Consider the following 6,217-nt stretch of genomic DNA (forward strand, 5'->3'; position numbering starts at 1 on the left):
CACTCGTTTACACCAACTTTGGTTGCTCAATATTTCATGGATCAGATCTTCAAATTGCATGGCATGCCCACTTCTATTGTGTCTAACCGCGACCCGATCTTCACCAGTAATTTTTGGCAGGAACTCTTCAGAATACAAGGCACTCAACTAAAACTCAGTACTTCCTATCATCCACAAATAGATGGTCAAATCAAAGCCGTCAACAAATGTCTAGAAACCTACCTTAGATGTTTCACTTCAGAAAAGCAACACCTTTGGGTACAGTGGTTACCTCTGGCTGAATGGTGGTATAACACCAACTATCATGCCACCAGCAGAATGACTCCCTATGAAGCAGTATATGGTCAACTCCCGCCTTCACCTACTTCGTATCTCAAGGGATGCTCAAAAGTACAAGCAGTGGATCAACTCCTACAACACTGCGCAACCATGCTCGCCCATCTTCGAGAGAATCTTCATCAAGCTCAGAACTGCATGAAGCAACAGGTAGACCAGCATCGCTCAGAGCGCCAATTTCAAGAAGGGGATCAGGTCTTTTTACGGCTACAACCATATAAGCAAACATCACTCAAAGACAAGGGGTGTCAGAAACTCTCTCCCAAATTCTACGGACCATATCAAGTACTTCAGCGCATTGGAGAAGTGGCCTACAAGTTGGCCTTGCCACCTACTGCAAAAATCCATCCAATTTTCCATGTCTCATGCCTCAAGAAAGTGATTGGGAACAATTGCAGAATTCAGACCAGTCTACCTGAATTGGACGAAGAAGGGTCCATCTGGCTTCAACCCGAATAGGTCCTAGACACACGCGACAAGAAACTGCGCGGCCGCATGATTAAGGAAGTCCTCGTCAAATGGAAAGACACCTCTCCGGAAGATGCAACTTGGGAACCAGCCACTATTCTTCAGCAGTTTCCGCAGCTTCAGCCTTGAGGACAAGGTTAGTCTTAAGGGGGAGGGCATGTTAGGGTCCCACCCTAACCCCCTTATTTATGTAATGGGATCACGTCATAGTCAAGAGTCAATGAAGCCCATATTAATAATTGTAAGTGGTTAATCCGCAATTAATGACGGAACCACAGTTAGTTGCAATGGGCCGTAGTATTAGATAGATGGTACTAATAAAACCCACGGTATTGGCCCGTGGTATTGCATGTATGAGTCATATATAAAGGATAGAGACTCCCTGCGAGGAGCATCGTGTCTTATTTTATAATCGAGCTCTGCTCTATTGGAGGTTGCCCCCTCGAAGAGGCAAGTGAACATTACTCTCTGAATAATAAAATCATTGCTATTCTGTGTTCTGGGTATCTTTTCTTCGCATATTCTGTATTTGGGTATCATTTTGCAGGTTAAGAGCATAACACTCCACCTCGGCCTCTTCGGCGCCCCTAATATCCTCGCACTCCCCCAGCGCCCTGATCAGGAGGCTATGTTTCTGCCTGAACTTTATACGTGGGTGTTCTTTCCATCATCAACTCGTAGCTACGACAATTGCACTCATCATGACCCACCGATTGACAGAAGTTGCAGAAGAGTTGTTGTGGTGTCTGTATAAATTTCTGCAACAAATGGCAATTGTCAGTCACATGTTTTCTAGCTACCTGACAGATAGCACACCATAGCATAGGCCCTGTGCTTGGCCTTGCTTGAGCTTCCGACCTCAGAGGCATTGGTCCTCCTGCTGCAACATAATTCACGAAGACTGGGCAGTGATCTTTGTCATGCCCCTGACCTTTGCATTTCAGGCACCAAATCTCTTCGCGCACCTCTGGCCGAACTGTCCTATCGTTCTTCAAACTTTGTAATTCTAAGAAAAGGTTTTGTAACTGTGCATGGATCTGCTGAACCCCCAAGTTTGGATCTTGCATTGGTGTTTCATGTAGTCTCATTACAATCTCCAGGGCTTCCACCTGGGTCCCAATCTTCTGTTGCGATAGCGCAACCCTTAGGTGAGGCAGGAGCAAAGCCACAAACCATTCGCGGTGCTGTCCATCTATCAAATTCATGCTAGCTTCGCGGATCGTACACTTCAATCTTTGATCCAGATCCTAGGGTGTCTTGCCAGGCTTCATCATGATCTCTTTGAATACCATGATTGATTGTGCTTCAGACTTAGGTCTACTGAATTCCTTATTCAGCGTGGTCTGGATATCTTCCAACGCAACCATCGGGTTAGCAGTGCGGTACTTAATGTACCATGTTAGCATGCGTTCCTGCAAAGCACTAACCAACGTTGCCTTCTTCATTTGATCATCAGTAATACCCTAAGCTTCCCATACAGCCTTCGCAACGAACCAAAATTGGTCTAGGTCCTCATTTCCCAAGCCCTTGAACACGAGCAACTTTACTGAATTCGCCATACTAAATGGTGGTGGAGGTGGTGGTGGTGTGGGTGAGGGTGTAAGCGGTGGAGGTGAAGATGGAGGCAGTGTGGGTGGATGAGGTATTCGCGGGAACCCCTATCTTATTAACTGAACAACGCTCTACGGAGAAGCCTGTGCTGCTCCCTCGTCGTCACTCAAAGGAGGTTCAATCAACGGGCTATATTTAGGGCCTTTTTTTCTTCTATTCCTGAAATTCCTTCCACTTCACATAGCCCCAAACATCAAGGTAACTACATAACCCACTTTTCACACAATAACATCTTAATCCAAGTATTTAAAGACCTTAAATACTTACCTTGCGGTCCTTTGAAGAAGCGTCTCTCTACTTCATTGTAAATGACCGAAGTATCGATCGCGAACTCTGTCACGAACCCTCCTATGATACGATTGAGCCAATGATCGACAACGCACGCGATCTTATCTTCATAGGTTTCTAATCTCCGCACTAACTCCGAGGTCTAGACTATTGGACCGTCAAGCCTCCACCTTCCTTGGTCGTCTACCAATTTCGTGATCCACTCATACAACTCGACTAGGAAAGAACAGAAGAAGATCTCATGTATTTTTGTGTACAAGTATTTGTCCAACCATTGTGCTTTTGTCAATAGCAGATTCTTGTTTTCTTGCGTCGCGAATTCGTGGATCTTTCTATCCAACCAGTCTTCGATCTCTTTCTTAGTTGGATTCCAATGATGTGACATCACACATCTCGTTATGCAAATCTTGATCCCATCAATGGAACCATTTGTTGGCTTGATGGGCCTTGACCCAGGTTCATCGTTAAGTCAGCCAAGCAAATTCCTACATTACTGGCCCTTTCGGAATCAATCCATGGAGCACGAACTGAAGTCTCATCCGAAGTAGTATGGGGGGATGTAGGAACCAAGTTTCCGCACCCTGAGATGGTAGCGATGTCGCTTTTAGACCTTCACTCTACCTTCGCATAGATCGATAAGCCCTTTAGGGCTTATCGATACACCTTTCTTAATCGTCCTGGAGTCCTCCGCGAAGGTCTACGACTGTCCTTCACATACCCTAAATAGATAGATTAGGCACTTACGCGCCTCTGTAATTACTCTTACTTCTGTATTTACTCAGATTATCTTAGTTTCGTACAATCTTAACATGTAATTATGATTATCTTCGTGTAAACATATATCTTTACTTGCGTTCATATAACAAAGAGAAACATATAGATTCGCGCATCAGAATAGCATTAAAACATAAACCCAGTGTTCAATGTAACATAATTGCATGCAATTAACAAAAGTAAAATACACAAGTAATTCCATAATACTTCTCTTTATTGATAATCTAGATTTCTAGTACAGAATCTGACTACCCTGCGCACACAGTCGGAGGGGTCCGCACACTCAGTTGTAGATTTCTACCTTAGGCCTCTATGCACACAGTTGTAGAGCCTCCTTCCTACGCTAATACTCTTCGCTCTTAGCTCTCACATACCCATTACATCAACGACCCATCCATGATCTATTGAAATGAACTACTAAGAGACTCTTCTAGGACTTCTTTTTATACAATCCCATGGTCCGTGGACCATGGGTAGATCTATAAAGCCGACATAACTTACACAAAATAAGGGTGGAAACCCTTAATGAATATTTACATCTTCGCGCTCTACAACCACAAAATGTGGATACTTTACATTCTTTCATACAAAATTTGGGCTTTCTGCCCCAAAACTTGGGCTTTTGACCCCAAAAATGACTCTACGGGAACCCATTCCCAACACATTTGCAACATATGTAAATACATAAAACATCATCATACATTGTACGAGAGAGTAGAATAAAAGTAGAAGACATCCCTAGATAGAAAAATGTATATAGTGTTTGGTTTTAAAAAAATGTGTCTGAGACACATATGGCCACACGACCTATAATCAAAATACATGTAGACAAAATATGGCTTAAAATCCTCCTAAGTGACTAATACCGATGATGTTTGCGATAACACACAATCACATGGGCAACCTTGTAGAGAAAACGACTGATATGATTTGGCACTCCTATAGTGTATCCCTGCAGACGGATAGGGACCTCATTTATCCCTATGTCCAACATACTGCGGGTCAAACCCTCAATATGGTGCTCGAACTCAGTGATTATCTCCATGGTGTCAGGATCGACCATCTTTTCCTCTACCCCTGCAACCTCAACCTATACAAAATGCATCTATGCTCATCGATGAGCAGGCAACATGCCTACTAGTCACACAGGTCCAATATCTACATGTAAAACTGATAGTTATTCTCTAATACACTTAAAAAAATAAAATAAATAAATAAATACATCGTTCCATTGCTCACCTTAAGGTAAAATGAGCTCTGGATCTCCATGGAAATCAGCTCTGACATATGGTAGTCCTCAATCATAATCAACTTCTCCCACAACCAATCAAAGAAGATATGAGTGAATGTCATCATGGGCACTCCTCTGTGCCCGACCATCAAATCTACCCATTGCCTCATACGAGGCTCTCTAGGTCCAAGAAGTTCGCAGGCTATCCGATGAGGTTGTAGAAATGACACTCTCTATAAAGCAAATGATACCACAATGGAGCCATATCCGAAGTTCTTCAATCATACAATCTTTGCTCTATTGAGTTGTTCCTTTAGATTGACTAGAAACCCTTCACACCAGTTGAATACAGTAGGCTCCAAGCATTCTAAGGCATATTGCATTTGGATCTTAATAGCTAAATGTAAAGCAACACTGCCAGTCAACTGAGCAATAGTGAAAAGGATTTCCTTGAGAGGAAGCCATACAACATCCTTTATCTCAAGTTTCCCATCCTTAGTTATTTTTTAGCGAGGTTGAAAATGAATAGCAATGTAATCCTTCATTGTCTCCCCACCTCTCTTGAATCCAGATAATGAAATGGGAGCTCCTCTCCATGAAAACCTTGTCAAGATGTAGATGTCCTTGACATATATCATGACAATGTGTACTCTAATCCTAAAGTATTGTCCCTGTATGTTCCAACATCTTACCAAATACTCTAGTAACTCTAACTGGGCCCTTATGCCCATAATCATAAAAAATTTGAGAAGCTCGCAATCTCTCAAATCTTGAACCGTTGCTGGGTAATTTTCGGCAACCGTGCCTTCATCCTCATGCTCTCTTTCTCTCTAAGTCAAATTCATTTTTTCTATGGTAGAATACCTACAAATAACACAAAATACACATAAGATCAACAATTGGAATTTTTTGGGAGAAAAACCAACTCAAAATCAAAATTTTGAAAACCTTTGCGCCCATTGCACTATCTATTCTTGGATGGAGCGATCCATCACACTCACCCCCACTGGTGAGTGCACTAGGTCACCTTTATTAGTATTAATTTTATTAACTGATTGCACCTCCCGATATAGGAGGATTGCGATGGGCCGAGGGTGATTTTTTAAACCTAAAAACTCAAAATTTTTCCAAACAAATGCTTGAAACAAGAAATGGAAACTGTAGAAATGAAGAAAAAAGTTAGATCTCTTACCTGGAACTAACAGTATTGGAAATGGTCCAATCGATTAGTCGTAATCAACTGCTGAAGATTGAAGGTAAAAACCACTCAAAGCTCACTCAAATGGGTAAAAATGAAAATGGTAAGAAATGAAGTTACATTTTCACTTTTTATGGTCAAATTAGTTATTATTTTAATATATTTTTCACCATGTATCATGTATTTTTAATCTTTTTGTGGTGTTATGAACAAGTTGAAAGGTAATTGGTGGATGTAATGCAGATTATAAGTTAAATACAAGTTATTTTGATAAATGAATACAATTTTATCTATTTTTCAAGCTCGTTAAC

Source organism: Pinus tabuliformis, chromosome 6 (assembly GCF_031772625.1).
Source record: "Pinus tabuliformis cultivar Carrire ecotype Pingquan chromosome 6, CPIR1, whole genome shotgun sequence".
NCBI classification, from domain to species: Eukaryota; Viridiplantae; Streptophyta; class Pinopsida; order Pinales; family Pinaceae; genus Pinus; species Pinus tabuliformis.